We start from the raw sequence: 20110 nt of genomic DNA on the forward strand, positions 1-20110 counted from the left end.
GAGTCTTACTGCTTATTTACAATGGGATTATTTTAAAAGAGAAGTTATAAGTTCTCTTCCTTTCCCCCATGCCTATAAACAGAAAAGAATAGTTTAATTTATTCAAGTATAAGTATTTGATGGGTTTTTCAGGAAAAGCAAGGCAAACTATAAAAATAAAAATCCCTCAGTGACCATAAGCTAATTCAGTAACACAATACAACACATATTTAATTCCTTAAAGGTCATGCATGTTGTGTCATTCTACTTGTCACTGATCCTTTTAACAACACTACACCACTTCTCTAGAGATTCAAGTCAATTATATAAGTGGGTGTTTGTTCTAAAAATATACCCATGATTAAATGTCTCAGTGTGTGTGTGTATACCTGTAACACACCTTTATACCTTTATACATAAGTTTACTGGGGGGAATGTATATCCTGAAAATGAAAGTACAGAAGATATCAAAATTCAACTAATTTAACTCATTTATAGGCACTTCAAGAGGAAAATTAATTAGCACAGAGATTTTAAACGAAGTATTTGTTATTTAAAAATATAAGCACTTGCAAGCATTGCTGGCTGAAGTTCTTAATTTCTAGAGCAGTACTCCCTGATTTTGCTACAGGTGATTAGAATTTCTTAGAACTGTCATATGAGATGGCACATGTGTTTTAAGAGAGTGCTTACATTAAGAAATCTATTTTAGTATCCTTTTCATTACTGCTGCAGAGAATTCCTGCAAACTGTGCACAGCAAAACTTCATGTGATGGCAGAGATTATTTTAAAATCACATACCAGTAGTTAACAGTCCCACTCTGGGGTGTTGGACTAGCTGACCTCCATGATCCTATGAATAAGTGAATTAGTGACTTAATTCAACCTTAAATGCTCAAATTTTCTCTTAGAGTTATCATTTTCTCTGCGAGGAATTTCTGAGAGAAAAAAACCTGGAGATCTCTTTCTCTAAACACACAGCCTTTTTATTCTTCTCAGTTCTGCGCTCTGTTATCTTTAAAACGGGAATTCAATGAGCTAAAGTAAAATTGGTCCACAGAGCCTACAAGAGGTTTTTTCCACTTATACACCCTGAAAGCAGGGTTCTCAAGCAAAGGCAACTGTCTATCAAGGACTACTTTTGAAACTCTAGAAAGCATTAATACAGTGTGCTCTTCCCTTAATTTTCTCTTTCCACTTCTTTATTCTTCCCTTCCCATTTCCCCTCCCCAGTTTTTATGTTGCTATATAAAAGCAATATAAACTTTTCATTGCATTTTTGAAAAAGTAATTTAGGATGGGGGCTCTTTCTCCTCCCAGGCTGAAACTCAACTTTCTCCCTTCCAAATAAAGGATTTCCTGAAAAGCTTATGTATTGTTAGCTTTAGTGAAAGCAAGGGTCTTTTAACAGTGGTTTTGGCCCACTATATAGAGGTAAAATATAATTACAATGTCTCAGAATTAAGGTTCAGCAATTTCTAGAGAAAAGTTTAGTATTGCTTTGTCTAGAGTAAGAATATGTGTTTTCTCTTAATCCATCAGGCTTTTATGCCTCCGAGGTGCATAATCCTCAGCCCTCATCTCTTCAGTCGAAACATAGCACAGATCAAAACATGCATGCAGATGTCAGGCTCTGAACAAAAGCTGAATAGAAATTAGACTGCAAACACTGGAATGGTGGCTTCTTCTGAAATCATGAACAGAAATAACCCTGTATCTGGGATCACCCTATTATAAAAATGTGTGGTTTTACTTTCCACTCACAATGTACTCATTGTTCACGAGTTTTTGTAGTTTTCATCACATCATCAAGACATTTGTACCATGACGTTTTTGGGGAAGTCCAGAATTTGTACCTTTTACTACCAGTCCAGGATAACCAGTATCCTTCAGAGATTAAGTATGACAATTTTGTTAAATTTTAGAAAAGAAATAGTATATGGCCAACATATAGGATTTTAAATTAAGGGTTTTTTTTTTTTTTCTGTAATGGCACCTGGCTCCTCTTTTCCACATCAGGTTTTAAGTCCTGCCACTGCTGTAGCAGTGGTTTTGATGGCAGTATCCATCATGAAATCATATCACAACCTAGGCTAGAGGGACCACAGGCTCAAATCAACTGCTTTCCGAAAATTTCAAAAACATATTTAACACTTTGCAAACTACAAGGGACGTTGTCAAAATTTCATTGATCTTAAAATCTTCTTCTGTTATATTTTAGACATTTTCATTACCAATCCAGGAGTCCTACGTGTCTGAGACTGGTGTAATTACACAGATGTAAATTACTGCTTAAATAGAAAATGGAATTTACTACTAAGCATTCCAAAAATCTGATTTTCTGCACATCATCTGCAATTAATGCTGGCTTAATGAACAGGGCAAAAACTTCTTTGTGATGACACCTAGACTTTATGTCTTTCAATTCTTATCTTTCTAACTAGACTTTATGTATTTCAATTCTTATCTAAACAACTACAAGTACTGCTGAAGACAGGCAGAACAAGTTGCTTCAACCTACTGACATGTAGTCAGATACACTAGAAGCAATAAAAAAAGTTTAAAAAATCAATTTTTAAATCCCAATAGTAAATTCCTTTAAGAAAATATGATAGTGGTAAATATATAAATAAAGTTAAATTTACTATCCTTCTTTTCATGTTACCCTACTTCTTTTTTCTTGCTGTGGTATTCACCACAACCTAGGGAAGCAACTATTCACTACTAAATACAAAGTGGAAAAAATAATTTGATTTCTGAGAATTAGAAGGAAAGGAAAAATAAATTTCTATCTCATGTCACTGAAGAACCGTTTTTCAGATAGAATTAAATAATTAGCATTTAATCTCCAGAGAAGACTCCTGGATAGTCAAAATCTGAAAACAAGGGAATTTTACCAGTGAAAATGGCAGCTGTGAGTTGAAAGCTGGCACTTCAGTTATCTTATATATGAGCAAGAATTTCACCTCTGCACCTGAAACTTTGCACCTATTCAAGCAGAAATGACTAAAACGTGGAAGAGAAGAGAGGTCCAAGAAAGTACAACCTCTAAATTCACTCATCTCATACGTGAATGATCCTGTTCAGACCCACAGGACAGATATTTCCTGTTTTGCAGTAAAACAAGCGGAGTGGGAAAGTCTCAGAAATGACAATTTCTCTCCTCTTCTGGATTTCCCCCACCCCACCGCTAATTTCTTTACTTAATCCTTCCAAACCAAGTTAAATAAATGTCTGACAGAACCTTTTCCCCTGCATGTACACACAGATACCCAATCAGAAACTTCAGCATGATTGCTGGCAGTTCCTTCATCAATTACCATGTTAATTCCTTGAATTTGCTTACAGCCTACTAGAGAACAATCATCCTATTTCACGGGAACTGAAAATGTAGGTGTCACGGTTTAATCCAGCAGGGAGCTAAACACCCCACAGCTTCTCGCTCACTCACTTTCCCCTGCCAGCAGGATGGGGGAGAAAACTGGGGGAAAAAAAGTAAAATTTGTGGGTTTAGTTAACAACAATTAAATAGAATAGAAACGTAAGAGAAAACAACAGGAACAACAATTTGAGAAATTAGTTAGAATACACTAAACAAGTGACACACAATGCAATTGCTCATCCACCAGCCATCAGCTGATGCCCAGCCAGCTCCCAAGCAGTGGTCCCCAGCCAGCTTTATCCCTGGCTTATATACCCAGCATGTAGCCATAAAATATGGAATATCCCTCTGGTCAGTTGGGGTCAGCTGTCCTGGCTGTGCCCCTCACAAATTTGTATACACCCGCACCCTCCTTGCTGGAGGAGCAAAGACCTTAATGTTGTGTAAACACTGCTCAGCAAAACCCAAAACATCCATGTGTTATTAACATTGTTCTCATTCTAAATCTAAAACCCAGCACTGTACCAGCTACTAGGAAGAAACTTAACTCTATTCCAGATGAATAGAACAGTATTCCAGTTGTTCCAGTAGAACAACAGTGTATTTATGTAAGGACTACTGTAATTTGACATCTATGTTGGGCACCCTAATTCCTGAGTTGAAATAGGTTTGTGTCTGACCAGTTTGAATCAGGCACAAAAATTTAGGCCAGCACTTTATGGATCAGCTATAGAAAAAAAAATAATCTGAATGTCATGGCGCATTAAAACCACCTCAATTAACTCATAGTTAATATTTGGTGTATTTTATTTTTTTTTCTCCTGTACAGAAACAGTATCCTAGAGATTTCCCTCTCATTTATATCTTTGCATTGGATCTGGCAATGAAGCATAAAGTGGTGGTATCACATCTATTTCCATAGCAACACACCAATTTCCCAAGCGCTGTCATGGCTTCTACTCTTACTGAAAGCTGAGAAAAAAGTAAGGCTGAGGAAATGTTTGTCAAGCATTCAAACATGGAGCTGGTTTCAAGCATCCTCTTAAAGTGGATCAAACAATCAGCTAGAATACTAACACAAATACTTACAAACAAACCAACAAATCACTGGGCTTTTTTTGCTGTGGTTTGTATTGCTTTGGTTTGTTTTTTTTAATCAATCATAATATCAAAGTTCCTTAGTTACTTCCAGTAAATCTCAAACAGTGAGTGGGTGTATAATTCAAAATAGACACTTAATTTTTATGTCCATTCCCATTCCTTATACCATTTGTATGAAAACACAAATTATCTAAATAAAGGATGAGCTCTTCACATGCCTTACCACAGCAGTACTCAATATAAAGCCCTTAGAGGATAGAGGAATACAATGTACACTACGTTTTAGACATGAAGTTGATTGCAAATTTTTTGCCTACTGCCACCATTCATTACTTACTAAACAATACTAATAGTAAATTAATATTCACAACAGCATAGGTTTCATTATTGGTTAACAAACAAAAAAGCTCTGGAAAAAAGCTACCACATTAATAATGATTGTAATTCATGAAGAGAAAACAAGAAAAAAGAGTCGTTTTTAGCAAGATACAGAACTCTGATGAGATTTTAGAATGTTTTTTTCCAGGAGTGCCCCATAGAGTATATTTCTCACAACAGACCTTAAAGCTGACAAAAGAAATAATTTGACTACAAACTGTTATGCCTTCAATACAGCCAAGCCAATTAGTCATTCTGCTCCTATCAGAGACTTTCAAATATATTGTACATTGACAAGCTGCCTACACAATAGCAGCTTTGTGATAGGAAAGTAAAAAGCAAAAGGAGGAAAAATTAATAACACATTGAACACATGCTCTGTCTTCCAGAGTCTTCTTATCTTTGACAGAACTGCTCTGAATCAAACCTCCATGCTTTCCTTGTTCTTTACTCACATCTTTAAAACTCCAGCTCACCCACATACCCCCAGAGTCAGCATCAGTTTTTTTCTCAAATCCTGTAACCCTTTCAGGGATTCACAACAAAAATGTCGAGTCTTGATAGACTTTTACAAGAGCCAAATGTTTCTAGTGGCACCCAGCCAGTTCATCTTAAACAGCCATCTCACATCTAGAGGATTTAATAAACTGCTGTGACTAAAGGAAAGACCTACGTTATAAGATGGGTCTATAACCAAATTAAGATATTTCTGTCAGTCAAAAGAGGGTGAAAGTACAACATGGATAGTTTTCCAGTATTATATATCAAAGAAACTCCTGATTAGTTCTTTGATTCACAGCGTCCGATATCTTAGAGAAGTATCTATCTGTGTGGAAAAAAAGAGAACTGGTATGATGGCTGAAAGTACTTTGAGATGCAGGTAGGTTGGTCATATTTTACAACCCATGTTTTATCTGATAGTGATGGAACCACAACAAAAACCATACATGAAGCTAAACTTTAACTTAGCAGAAACATGTCTGCAAGAGATCTGAGCTGTGTTATAAATCTACTTATTTATTGCACCCTTCCTATTCCCCTTATCTGCTGAGCCCTACTTCTTCCCACCATCTCAGCCTCCTATTTCTTCCAGTTTCAGTGCACTAAGGACTCATTCAGTTTCATTACTTTTGTTATCACTGCACTCGGGCCCATATTTCAGGCATACATTCAAGGTCCAAACTTTACCAGCTCATCCCTACTTATTTCCAATGCATTTTGTGTCTAGGAAAGCAATGAGCAGCTGTCTCCGCTTTCTTAATTGAAATACCTAGACCTTAGAACCTCCCTTCTTTCAGACTGCCCAAATCACCAAAGCACCCTTTAATAATGTACACTGTGCAGTGAAATTTCTAAGAAGTGTAAGTATTTACCTAAGCGATTACAGCAATACTGTCAAAGGACTAATGTTTCCAACCATTTGACTGGAAATCCATAATCTCTAACCTTTTCAAATTCTGTCTCACTTTTACAACACAGTGTCATTTCTGCTTTTTATTTGCATGCTTTTAGAAAGCATGGAGGGGATCTAGCAAGGTTTGTTGATGTGAGGTAATTTCAGAGTATTAAAGAGAAGAATAATAGTCCACTTTTCAGTTAGGTCTCTGTACAGAGGATTGATTGAGATAACCTCACTAACATGAGGCTTCTCTTTAATTGACTACCAATTATTTCAGTAATTTCTATGCCAGCTGAAAGACTCAGGGTTAGGAAAATGTATATAACTTCCCTAATGTACTTTGAAAAAAACATTGCAAACACTGCTCAGCCAAATAGCCTTCTTAGAGAAGAGTCTACACTGCAGCTGAGAAGAAAAGGGATGAAATTTTCTTGTGGTACCAGACTCCACAGCAGCTGCCACTTCCCCCATCACACAATGCATGCAAACCACTGGATGCAGAAGGCTGAAGACCTACCTGCCATGCTCCATATCTATTTTGCAATTGCACACTTTTCTCATAAGACTAAACCAACTCTTTGCCAAGCCCTTGTGTCACATAATTGCTTCCTGGAAAAGGGGTAGAATTCCATTTGTCCTTTTGTTTTATCTTTGTTGTCTGTTGAACATATAGGACAAGGCATGATTGCTTTTACTGTCTCAGATTTGTTGATGCTCTAGCACTAGATTTAATTTTCTATTTTAAAACATTCAACACTGGGAACTATAAATGTAAAAAAACCCAGCAGTAAAACCTTCAAAACTTAGCTTTGGTTGTGCCTCAAAACTATACAAAGGCTCAAATATTTCAGCTGCTACAGATGCAATTATAAATTCATTCATTTTCTTCTTTTTTATTTCAGTCTAAGATATCCCTGATCCAACAGTTGTGGTCACCCAACAGCCTGAGAAGGAAGTTAGTATTAGGTTGTTAGAGCAAAGTAATAACTTTATGCAAAATGATTCTTACTGTTCATTTTTCTAAAGAGCAAAATCATTAAAAGTGCAGCATAATGCACTGTAATTATAATCTAAGTCATTTCCCCTGTTAAAAATACATTCTAATTGCTTTAAGTGAAAACACATCATTATAACTTCCCTTGAAAGGGGAACTAATAAATAGATTAGTAAAATCCTACAGTCAGTACATTAAATCATGTTTGTTCATTCAGCTAAGACGGGAACATGTAAAGTACATCTTCTTATGGAAAGACACAATTAGGGAGAATGGCTGGCTCATGGGATTAGCCAAAGGATTTTGAGTTTTCCACATCTAGCTTGGTGGTGTGAATCCTCTCCAGCTTGATGTTGACTGAAGCTTATTACCATCTGCTCCCTGTTCAGTGTCCTACATAAAATAAATTGGTTGTCTTTGCCTAATTCCAAGCTCACAGGTGTCCAGTGTTACAGCAACTGACAGAAATTAGCACACCTTTAAGCAATGTCACCAAAGATGCAGAAGATTAAAAAAATACTACAAAAATGCTTATGTAATTTGGTATAAGAGGTCTACCCAAGCCATGCTTTGAGAAGAAATAAGATGGTGGAAATATCTCTACTTTTCATTGTGCTTCTGCCAAATCACTAAATATGGATGATTACGCGCCTGAATAAAACTTTAAATCTCTAATTTCACTAGATCTAAAAATCCCAAGGAAGTAAAAAGGCAATACCATTTTTTAAACTCTGAAAGCTTATGTTTTCTTATCTTAAAGGGGAATTTTAACAGTTAAAATACAGTTACTATAATTAACATGGCTGTACTCAGAATCTGAGAGAACCATTTTGGTGTGGACAAAAAATTATTGCAGATTCTATAACGCCTAGAGCAGCTGTGCAGGTAACCACTATAGGAAGGAAGACAATAACAAGGAGAGTAACAAATTAAATTAACCAGATTTCTTACTATTAACCTTTGGGTGAACAGGCTTGCTGCCTTTGGTCATCTCAGTTATTGCAGATACACCTTTTTTCTCTGAAATAAGCACTAACTTATGCAAAGAGCAAGATAGCAAAGAGTTTTAGTTTCAAAATAGATAAAAAACAGAGTTTTTTTAAGTTATATAGTTTTGAAGCAAACAACTGGAAATCTCTCACTTTCCAAACACAGAGATTTAGAGTTAATTCCCACTGGTGATGAGTGGCTTCTGCCCCATTTAAGTTGCAGTTCAGGCTGCTAATATTTTCTCCACAGATCAGAATCTTACACTGCTTGTTGCGTGACTCCCCCAGAAACATGTGAAACATTTGTGAAACTGAACGTTGCATTATAAGAGATGAATTTTGAAAAGGAAATACAGGACAGGAAAAAAAAATTAAGTATTTCTTTCTATGCTTTACAAAACAACATTGAAAAAAAATCAAATTTTAAATTAGAAACATCAATTTACAGCCATTCTTTAATTCCTTATACAAACATAATTCCTATAAGAACTGTATTTCTTTAAAACTAATATTAGAAGAAACTTTCCAGCTGAGCTCTAATTGTTGTATCTGTCAGTTCCATAAATGTCTCCATTTAAGCATTTAATTTCAGTGGTCTTTTATAAGGTAAATAAGCAAACAAAACCAGCCAGATTTGAAATCTATTTTTTTTCCCTAGTACTAAATTTGAAGCTTTTCTTGGGTTTTTATATAGGTTTTAAACATTCAAACTATTCAGTAGTTTTCCTTTGGTCTCTTGCATAAGGATGTAATTTTTATTTTTGCATGATCTGCATTTAAATCAGTGGGAAACCTTCCATTTATTCCAGAAGAACACAATCAAGATCTTATTGTTCGTAGGCAGAGAAAATCCTCAAAGAAAGGGTTAGAAATCCTGAAATCTTCTAAGAAAGGTTGACCCTCCAAGAGTTTTAGTCTACAGAGCTTATGAGTATGGTTTCTTAAAGAAAAAGAAGGAAAAGCCAAGCTTCATTTTTCTGAAGCATTAATAGGAATTGTCTTGTTCTTCAGATCCATGTCCCGCTTCGGATGATAAATGACAACTATTAGGACTCTGGTTTATCATGACACAAGCTACAAATCTCTTCACTGAAAACTGAAAAATGCAGATTTTTCAGGACAGGACAAAGAATGACTGCGCCAAGTTCTGTGAGAGTCCAGTCCAGAAACTGGCACTATGTTTCCTACATATTTTTAAAATACAATTAAAAATCATAAAAAATGCACATAATAAAGAAAAAAGATGCATATATGTAGAAAGTAAAATACAGCAAAGAAGCTGTTGACTTCCTGCATTTGAGATTACTTACTCTGTCCTGTGAAACTTAGGTCCAGATGAAACAAAAATATTGAGTAGGCAATATCTATTCACAACAGACAAACCTTGTAGAAGAATACATAGAATTTATAGTTCACTGGGTATCTTTTTTAAAGAATCAGCAAAACAAAGACAACATCAAGGAAAAATTACTATGTAAATTGTACTATCTTTAGTTAGCCATCTAACTAGTCAAAATGAAAAGTAGAGATGGCAACCTGATTACTTTAGCAATTTGATTTACTCTGACCTGGGGTAGCTTCTGCATATTTTACATGTTACCTCTACAGCAGAAGGTTTATCTCACTGACAACACTTTGTGTTCACAGACACTCTTTCTCCTGCTGTAACTGCATAAAGAGCTTCTGCCATGTACTTTTCTGCTTCCCTTTGACATATGGTTAGTAATATATATGAAGTTAATAATGTTGAACAGTTTCGATACCTGAAAAAGTATCTGTATTTCCTATTTCACCTCAGACAATGAAACTCAGTAAGCCGTAGAGAAGCTCCCTGTCAATATCATCACTCAGTGTATCTAGCTACCTCATTCTTCTCATATACATATATTTGCATACAGAACCTCTTGACAGACATAAGCAGGCTCCATTTAGCTTCAGTGAGATTGATTGCAAAAAGCAGCTAGAGCTGTGCAAATATCTGCTGATTCAAACTTTCACCTAAAATGCAAGAAAATGTCACGGCAGAAGTAATTCATGCTTCAACCTGCTGTAATTGTAGGGTAGAATCCAGCTCTATGCAGAAAGCTGACAGTTCAAGACTCTTTGGTCTCACTTTGACAAGCTGTTTGGAATGTTAAGTTCTTGCACAGACTTTCATTACAGTTCTTCATAGGACAGAATTCCACTCTTGATCTGAAGAACTGTATACATTTGTATAAAGTTATTTATGCTTAACAGACTTTGTAAACTTTCTAGTCCAGTATTTATAGCCTTAAAAAAAACCCAAAAACTGGAAGATAACGAAATACAAAGAAGACACTCACAGTACTAACAAAATAGTGTGTAACTTAATGAGAGGTCCTATCTGCTAAATATTATATTGCTGTGCTGGTTTTGACTAGGACAAAGCTAATTTTCTTCACAGTTGCTGGTATGGGGCTGTGTTTTGGATTTGTGCTGCAAACAGTTGATGTTCTCATTACTGTTGAGCATCACTTACACAGAGTCATGGCCTCTTCTGCTCCTCACTCCATCCCACCAGTGAGGCAGCTGGGGTGCACAAGGAGCTGGGAGAGAACACAGCTAGGACAGGTGACCCCAACTGACCCAAGGGACATTCCGGACCATATGGTGTCATGCTCAGCATATAGAGCTGGTGGAAGAAAGAGGAACAGGGAGACATTTGGAGTGTCTCTGTCTTCCCCAGGAACCATTATTTGTCATGGGGCCTTGGTTTTGGGGCATGGCCGCCTGCCGATGGGGTGCCGTGAATTCATTCCTTGTTTTGGTTTGCTTGCCCTCACTGCTTTTGCTTTGCCTATCAAAGTATTTTTATCTCAATCCATGGGTTTCTGCACTTTTACCCTTCTGATTCTCTCCCTTGTCCCACCGGGTAAAGTATGTACGTGGTTGTGTGTGGCTTAGCTGCCTGCTGGTGCTAAACCAGGACAATTATAAATTGTATTCCATCAGGGAATGTTTAATTACATATTTTCTTACAGTTTAATTATACTGGTAAGATGAAGTGTTATAATTAAGATAGAGCACATTCATGATTATGAAAACACAAATTATTTAGTAGTTAGCAAATATTCAAATATTGCTGTAAACAAGGTACTTTTGAATGAAGATTGAAAAGAAAAACTGAAGTCTGTGATAAGACAGCATTACACAATGGATTTAACTAACATCTTCAAAAATACCTCATTCTTAAAATGCAGATGACAAAACAGTTTGTATCAAAACCCAAATACTTTTAATATAGAATTTTAAATTGTATCTGATTTTAACATACTTTTACCTGAATTTTGAAAAAATACGGAGTTCTAGAAAATCTACAAAGAAATTCCAACAGCTGCATCAAAGATGCAGGTTTTGTTTATGCTCATTATGATAAACTAAAAAAGAAAGAGAGAGAAATTATGAAGAACTTCCATAGTCAAAGCTAATTTTTTAATAAATAAACTTAGTGTTGTATGCTAATACTTTGACAGCTCTGAGTATCATCCAGGCATATCCATCCTGAGTTGTAAGGAAAATATATATAGGTCAATATAAGTAGGTTGGAATAGGTGCCTCAGCTTTTATTTTTAAAGCAATTGAGTTTGGCTTGTGCAAAATAGTTTTCAAATAGAAAAATTACATTCTACATTGTAAGAGGCCACTGGCTTGCCTTTGCTTTGTGATTAAATGGCACAGGCACCACTATAATGAGGCAGTCTATCAAAGTCTTCTACCTGGTTGTTTACACTCTATGAGGCTGTATGAATGAAGGATTTAAAAGTTTTCATTAAGTCCTTGGCTGCTGTGCATGCACAAACACAAAGCCAATTATTTTAAAGGTACACAGAATTTTACTCGTTTTATCTTTCTTGAGAGCAGGATTGCTGCTGCTTATTGCTTCACTGAACAACAGAAATAGGAACAAAATCCCTGTCTTTTGAGAAGTCTGTTACAATTACTTTATTTATATATAAAATATATTCTCATGTGTAGGCATCAGCATCTGAATTTGAATTTTGAATTGCAATAGCAAATTTGGGAGTGCAAGGAATTTTTATTGGAATTACATAGATATTTCATTTAACAATTATTAGCTGGCTGAATATGTACATTCCTGTATACTATTTCTCTTATCAAAACCATTTTTGCTTGAGGGGAAAATAATCTTACTTTTTTATCTGAAGAAAAGAGCTCACAATAGACCAATCTAAAAACATAACTTTTTCAGCTAATTCACTGTACTGTCATTTAGAGAAAATAAGAATATTCTATCTATCTAAACCACAGATTCATAGTTACTATCTTTACCTGAGACACTGAATTTGCATTAATTTCTTATGCAACAGATGAATATAATTTGATTAGGAGGGCACAAAATTTATACTGAACCCATATTTAATTCACTGATCTTAGAGGATGAAAGTAGCAACCCATTCTCTTTAAAAAGAATAGAAACATTTATCTGAATTGTAAAGTTTTCTGCCAATTTTTTCCAGTTCTAATGAGGTAAGAAGTTTGAACTTTGATATACGTATATAGCTCATGTCATTAATGCATTTTAATGTCCCTGTAATGAAGCAGCATTTCAGAAGAAACGAGGTGCATGACTAAAGAGCATATACAGTTACTTCGCATTATGACACAGGGAGAAGATAACATACACACTAAAATACAAGGGCAATTTACTTAAGTATAATTGTCCATATTTAATTAATTTATAGTATATTTTTGGGTTTCCAAAAGTCTTTTGATGCTGGTTATTAAGGAAATGGGAAAATTGCAGCACAGAAACACATCAGTTAACACAAGTCTGGAAATCAGAACCATCTATTTTAGGAAAAGAGGGGCTTCAAGCCTCAGCACAGTATAGAGTTCTCTAAAAACAACTGCTCAGTCCTCAGCAGCTGTCAGAAGAGTAAATCTAGTGCTAAGGTGTTGCATCCCTGGTTGGTTCAGTTAGGGGTTTTAATAAATGTTAGTTAGCTGGTTCTATATACCCCCATTTCCACCCCACGATGGTTTGCTCTGAGTCACTCACCATTGGAGCTTTCCCATGTCAGTCTTGTAGTCACCCCCTGTTCATTCCTGAAGGTTCTGTGTCAGTTACCCCATCCTTGTATTCCTATTTGTCCTGGAACCCTGTATCCACCCCTGTTATGTTCCCGTTGGCTGCCGTGGTCCACGTCACTCTCCCATTGCCTGTCCCCATTGGGCGAGGGGGGCTTCCGCCCCTGTCTGCCCACCCCCTATATAATCCCACGCTTCTTTTGTCTCGTCGCCATCTTGACCATGCGCATGCTAGGAGACAGGCACTGCTCCAGCCACCGCAGTGGCCATGCGGGAATAAACTTTCTCCAGCCACACAGGACAAGGTGTGCCTTCTCTCGTCCCTTTATCTCCTCTCAGAGTCCGGCTACAGAACGCGGCAAGCCCACGGGGAGGCTCAGCGCTAGAGCCTTTGAACACGAGGCAGCCCCGGTCTCGTGGACAAAGCGCAGAGCCTAGCCGGGCTCCAGAGCTGCCCGAGACCGGTGAGAAGAACACAATGCTGCACTAAGGTTGGTCAGAAAAGCAACAAAGAAAAATGGAGAGCATTTTTGTGCCACTATTACCATGATTTACCCACACTTGAGCTCACACCACCTTTCATTTGTCTCAAAGAGGGAGAATAGGAAGGGTCAGAGAGGAAAAAGTATGAAACATCTCATGCCAGAGGAGCAAAAAGGTCTCTTCAGTCTGGAGAAAGGGTGGAAAGGCCAGCACAGCAGGTGAATGAAGCACAGATGTCTTAGATCAAAAAGCAATGTGGTGTGAGAGAGCTGGGGGTAAATTATTAACCAGTTCTCCTAATAGAGGAACTGAAGGTACGAAATGAAGAGAGCAAGATACAGATTCAAACAAGTCACAGGAGATGGTTTGTTTGGTAGTAGGTAGGAAGCCATGGATGTATTTTTGGCAAAGATTATTGCAGATGCAAATATAGCAGTGGATTCAAGGAAAGGCTGGACAGGTGCTGGAGGAGGGATCTGTTAAGAACCACCAAGCAGAGAAAGTATAGAAAACCCATGGGTGAGAAACCACTGGAAGTTTGGACACTGGTTGTGAAAAACACATAAATTTGTTTTGCTTTTAGTGCTCACTGCATATCAGTTTATGGGCATTGATGGAGAAAAACAACTGAGGTAGATGTACTTGTTACTCTTATGACCCGTAACACTTCTTCTGTTTGTAAACTGGGTCAATCTCAAGCAGTTGCTTCTCTGCTCTTGGCAAAAGTCTTGAAAGAGACATTAAAACAAAATTAAAACTTTAGGCTTTGTATTTAGTCAAGATTTGTAGCACAACTTCTGACAAAACGGTGCCTGAGTTTTGTGTCCATGACAATTCAAAAGAAGCAACATCCCATTTTCTGCAGTAATTTATTTTTTTCTTCAAATGCCTTCTTGTGCTAAACGTTACCTTTTGCAGAACTTGACAAGACTGAAGGCGATGACATCGAAAGGAGAGAATGCAAACATGCAGAAGTATATTTCTCCACTGACTAGCCTCCCTTTTGAAAGTTCCTGAGGAATACCACTGTGCATACTGTGCATTCTCAACTGAAAGTCAGTGACAACCCTTTATCACTTTCCAGTAGGTAAAAGGCTTTGCTTATAAATTCTTCTGACATCAAAAAATAAAATATCATTTATGATACTGCCTCATCTTACAGATCTATTCATATATCTTTTAAAAACAAGCTGGAAGGCATAGCAAATATAAGGTAACATAACACTGTAAAAAATAAATGAAAATGCCATCAGCAACATCAACGTAAACAAAAATATATAATAATAAAAAAAAACCTATTAAAAGCAGATCCAAGTAAGTACTTAGTTTCTAACTGAAAATCTTGAATGCATACATCCACACATATAACCTAAAAAAATCCTGTAAGCCTCCCAGTCCTAAAAGAAATAAACTGATCAAAAAGTACTAAAATGCAGTGACTAAAAGGCTGTTTCTAGACAAGTTAGAGAAACATTAGGGAGCTCCTTGGAACACCTGATCCTACAGAGTCACCGGACATGGGCAAGACAAACCCTCAAGGCCCATTCCATTTTCCAACAGGAAAAAAAAGTAACAACTCTAAGGACAGAAGTACACCTTTTTCTTGTGTATAATTAAAGAAGCGGAAAATATAGGAATTGTTCTTTCCTATTCTTATATTTGATTGTGTAGATATTGGGACACCAGTGATACAGGAAATCCATGACTGGATCTTCAAAGAAAAGTGTTCTTCAGGATACTGTATCAGAAAACCTAACTATAGACTTTTTAAAAAGAGAAAAGGCTGATTTTTGTTTTGGAAGGATTTAAAATGCCTTTTCCAACTAAAAATTGTTAAGCTATGTCTCTGAATAACCCTTCAATTGACAAGGATATTCTTATGCTACAATTTTCTTTTCTGAGCCCTTACGGCCACTCCTCAGTCAGCATATTTTGGAACCCAGTCTGACCAATCCAAGCCTCTTGAGGGAAAGCCAATGAAACTAACTCTAAAACTTGACATTTCACTGCAGAAGCCAGAGATGAAATGATACTTTTCCATTGTTTAGAAAAATTCCCAACCGAGCCTTCAAAAACATGCTACAGGACAAGTTTCTACCTTAATTTGCAAATTTAAATATGCCGACTTGCTACAATCTGATGCAAGGCACATGTGAAAATCTCCTTGTAAATCAGAAAAAAAGTGGTAAGTGCTTGTTGGAAATGTCAAAGGAAAAAGGACAAAGTAAAAATGTATTGACAGGCTATTTTTTACAGGAGAACAAAGCAAATAATCTGATTCTCATTTTTGCTATTGATTATCACTGTACTGTAGATGTTATTACGCATATTAAAATTGTAAGTCTGCCTGTGTGGCAAACTTTTTTTCAGCTGACTATACCACTTAAATTTAAAAAAGCCACCAAAATTGGAATTTATATTTCTGACAGTTAAAATATTATATCTCTGCATCCCCTATTTTTATTCCAGCTGGAAACATTGTTTGGAAAACTCTGCTACACCCACTGTAACCTTTGTGGATGTGTACAATGTCTTCCATGAAACAAAACCACAGGATGTATTTGATTTGTTGAGGAGACAAGAAAAGGAGTGTAGCAGGAAGAATACCCTAGCATATTTTATTCTATAGCCTTTACTACAAGTTTTTCTTTCTTTCTTAGCCTACAGTGTCATTAAAAGTGTGATTCTGAATGTAAGCTTCTCTATGGTGTTCTTGCATGCCAACTTGTCAACTTCTGCATGAAGGATATTGTAAATTTCTTTTACTTCTGGTTTGTGGTTTGTTTGCTCTGGTTTTATTAACAGATGGCAAACAACTCATGTGGGTCAATTTCGTGCACGAACTTCTACAAAATAATGTTCCAAGAAATTTGGCACAATATTACTTCAATTGTGAAATTGGAAAGTCAATTAGCTTAGGGCTTCACAAGCTTAGTGTTGGCAGAAATTCATAGCACGAAATGAGCAGCATCAGCAAAACTGCAGTTTATGAATTGATTGAGAAAGTTTTCTTTACTAACAGCTAAAGTTAAGGACAAGCATGAGTGACCAGTCACAAATTTCCATTAGCAATAGCAACCTGAAAAATATCAGTTAATAAGACATGGAATAAAACATTTGTGAGCTGACAGCCCATGAGAAAACGGTAATACAGTACCTCATTACTGTTACTGTATTTAATGAAGAAAGTTGGTATTCATACACTGGTTATATACAAAATAACCTGAAAGAGAATCCTATAGATGGTTTAAACCTCTTTCCAGGGACATGAAGGTGATAAAATACAGACTGGAAAACAGTAAGGTAAAAAGTTTTGGTTTTTTTTTTTTTTTTTTTTTTTTTTAATGGAATCATAATTTTCATGGATATTTTCTGATCTTCACATCCAAAGTGCAGATAGTGCATATATATATATATGTGTGTGTGCGTGCGTGCGTGCGTGTGTATAATATTATAACTGAAGAAGATTATTTGAACAATGATACTGCTGATACCTAAAAGTTGTGACTGGAAATGTGATTACTGTAAAGTTTGGGAGAAAATTACAAAAAAAACCCCAAAACACTGTGCATCTTCTTAAAATACAAATTGACAACTATTAATCCTAGAAAACATCCACAGTGAAAAAAAAAACAGCAAAAATTACACTTTCAATCTTTTATAATGTGTTATCCATCATCTGGAAAGCAAAACATTGCGTTGATTCATGCAAATTTGAAATTTCAAGACCTTTGAAAAAGGAGATTTTATGTGCAACACATATATTATGAGGGAATGTTCATGCAAAGAAGCTGACATTTTGCTATTTGTTTCTTCTAGGGTGAGAATGTTACCACTGACTGCATAAACAAAATAGTGATCATCTAAAACAAATAAAAAAAAAAATCACAACTCTTCCAAATTATAAGAGATGCTATGTACAGTTTCTCTCAAGTAATGAAGGCAAAATATTACCTTTTGACGAGTTTGCTGAAATTACCCAGTAAGATAAATATATATTCATATGACAAAATTCACTGCAATTAGGACTATTTTAAGCAAACAAGCCCAGATACTGTAAAGGTAACCTGTTACTGTCCACACAACAAATTGTTTGTTAACCAAATATTGTGTGTTTTGGCTATTTATGAGACACAGGAAATACAGCAACAATGGGGAAGACAACTTGGTTTGCCTTGGCTTGGCTTGGCCTGGCCAGCAAATATTAGTAATTTTCACAGGATACAAAGGACAAAAATGCCAAAATGTCTCAGAGCTTCCTTTGGCAATCTTTGAAATAGTTCAGAAACTAAGCATGTATTTGCATGCTTATTTAGTGCTGAATTATTTCATTAGTGTTTATATAACTTTATTTCTTAAAGATTCCTTACTCCCTGTCTGAAGAGAGGAATTAATGCTTGTGGAGTTATACCTTGCTCCAAATTAGTGTCTCATCTTCCTCAAACTCCTTTTTGCTCTAGTTTTACCTTAATGATACTGAGGTAATTTATTGGATGATATATAAAAGCCAGAATAAAATCAGGTACTAGGTTTCTCCCTTTGATCTTGGTGTGTCCAGGTTAGGAAATCTTCATATATTCAATCTGCATTTCCTATAAACAGGAATTTGTTTTTCTTTTAAGGGTGCATTAATGGTAATAGAAATAAAAACAGAAACATAGATGTGGGATCTAGGTCTCCAGTAAAAAGCAAAAAAGAGAGATGGAAAAGGATAGTGAATCTGTTTGGGTTTTAAGGAACTGGAACTCCTGTAAGCAAACAGTGTCACAAATTATCTGAAAAGGAGGTATTTGAGCAATGATCTCTCAATGTCTCAGTGGAAAGAGGAAAAGAAGCACATTTACCTATCACAGGCAATCTCTCTTCTCAGTGAAAAATAATGACTTTTTTTAAGGAAATAAAGACTTTCAACATGACACCTCTGAGGTTACAGCATTAAAAATAATTCAAATTAATTAAGTCATTACAAGCGAGGACACTGAAATGTCAGGCAACTTGGAAATTATGTTAAAAATAATTAGTTGAATACATCCTAGTATAGAAATGAAAACAAAAACTACATAGGAGGTAATACTATGGTGTTTTCATGGAGAAACAAGATAATTGAGATTAATAAATTAAAACATTAACGCAATAGCATTCACTTCAACTAGATCAACTATGTATGTAAGTAAACTGAAATTAGATGGAGATGTTTAAAGTCTTTTAAAGCATGATTTAGATTTTCTAAACTAACATAAAACGTAAGTTTGAATATATATGATATATGAAGGACCAAAAGAAAGCTGTTTTTTTTTTAACAGCCAGAAACTGGCAGAAATAATTTTTACAATGCATTCTTTAAAAAGTGAAAGATGTATACAACTAAAGAAAATAGAGATGAGCATAAATTTTAGCATGCTAAATGTAAAGTCAGGCCAAAGAACATTTTGAGACATAAAAACCTTGAAAAATAAAAGTATCTGGTGCCAGTGGGGGGCTGCACAGCCATGAGATTATCAGCATGTAAAAGAAATGCTCAAAGAAGATAAGGCTGCAAGAGAAAAAATAAAACAAGCAATTAAATTAATTCTTTGCATCAATCTACCAAGCTTGAGTGACATCCTAACCACTGTTTTGGTTTTGGTTGGGTTTTCCCTGGCATCAAATAAGTGGCTGTCTCAGTGAAAGCATTAGTAAAAGAGGCTTTGGAAAATAATCAATAAAATGAATAAAAAAAGATTACTACAACACAACAGCAGTTATACAAGAGCTGAACAACTCAAATGCAAATTCCAAAGATTAAGTAAAGTGAATGAATTAGCCTTTAAACTGGCCCTATTACTAGTGCAATAAGTAGGAATTCTGACCAAAAAAAATGTTTTTCCAAGAGACTGGATGTGGACTATGGAAATATAGAGCAGTAAGCCTGGCTACGATACGACTCAAATTAGTCAAAAACAAAAGAAAAACCAGACTGAATAGGAAAGGAATAAGTATTGTAAAATTGTGAAATGTCAATGTAGCTTTTGGAGCCAGAGTTACTTCTCAGAAAGACATCGTGCAGTAGAAATGTATGGAGAAGGGAAATAATAGATACCAAAAATATGTAACAGATTCTGTAATGGGATTGACTAAAACAGTGGAAATGCCTCAGTCTGGAAAAGGCATACCTGAGGAGATTGTGCAAGCACATATAATCATGACTGCCATGGTAAAGATGTTCAGGGAATAAGTACTCATTATTTCGTGATGCAAAAAATTAGCAGCATGAGAGGAAATTTTGCAGTAAATAAAATAATAAAGGATATCCTTCATATCCTTAAAAATAGTTCTGTGGAACTTACTGCTCTAG

General features: G+C 35.9%; 1 protein-coding gene and 1 long non-coding RNA gene across 2 annotated transcripts in view; one reads left to right on the forward strand and one right to left on the reverse strand.

The window, feature by feature from the left end:
* Positions 1 to 20110, reverse strand: part of DOK6 (docking protein 6) — a 244582-nt gene that overhangs the window by 165201 nt on the left and 59271 nt on the right. The gene's annotated exons all lie outside the window — the stretch shown is intronic.
* LOC128815183 (uncharacterized) lies at positions 13539 to 15874 on the forward strand. Its single transcript, XR_008439569.1, has 3 exons — positions 13539 to 13598; positions 14695 to 14859; positions 15789 to 15874. It is a non-coding gene; the product is annotated as an uncharacterized LOC128815183 (long non-coding RNA).

This window comes from Vidua macroura, chromosome 1 (genome assembly GCF_024509145.1).
Source record: "Vidua macroura isolate BioBank_ID:100142 chromosome 1, ASM2450914v1, whole genome shotgun sequence".
Lineage (NCBI taxonomy): Eukaryota > Metazoa > Chordata > Aves > Passeriformes > Viduidae > Vidua > Vidua macroura.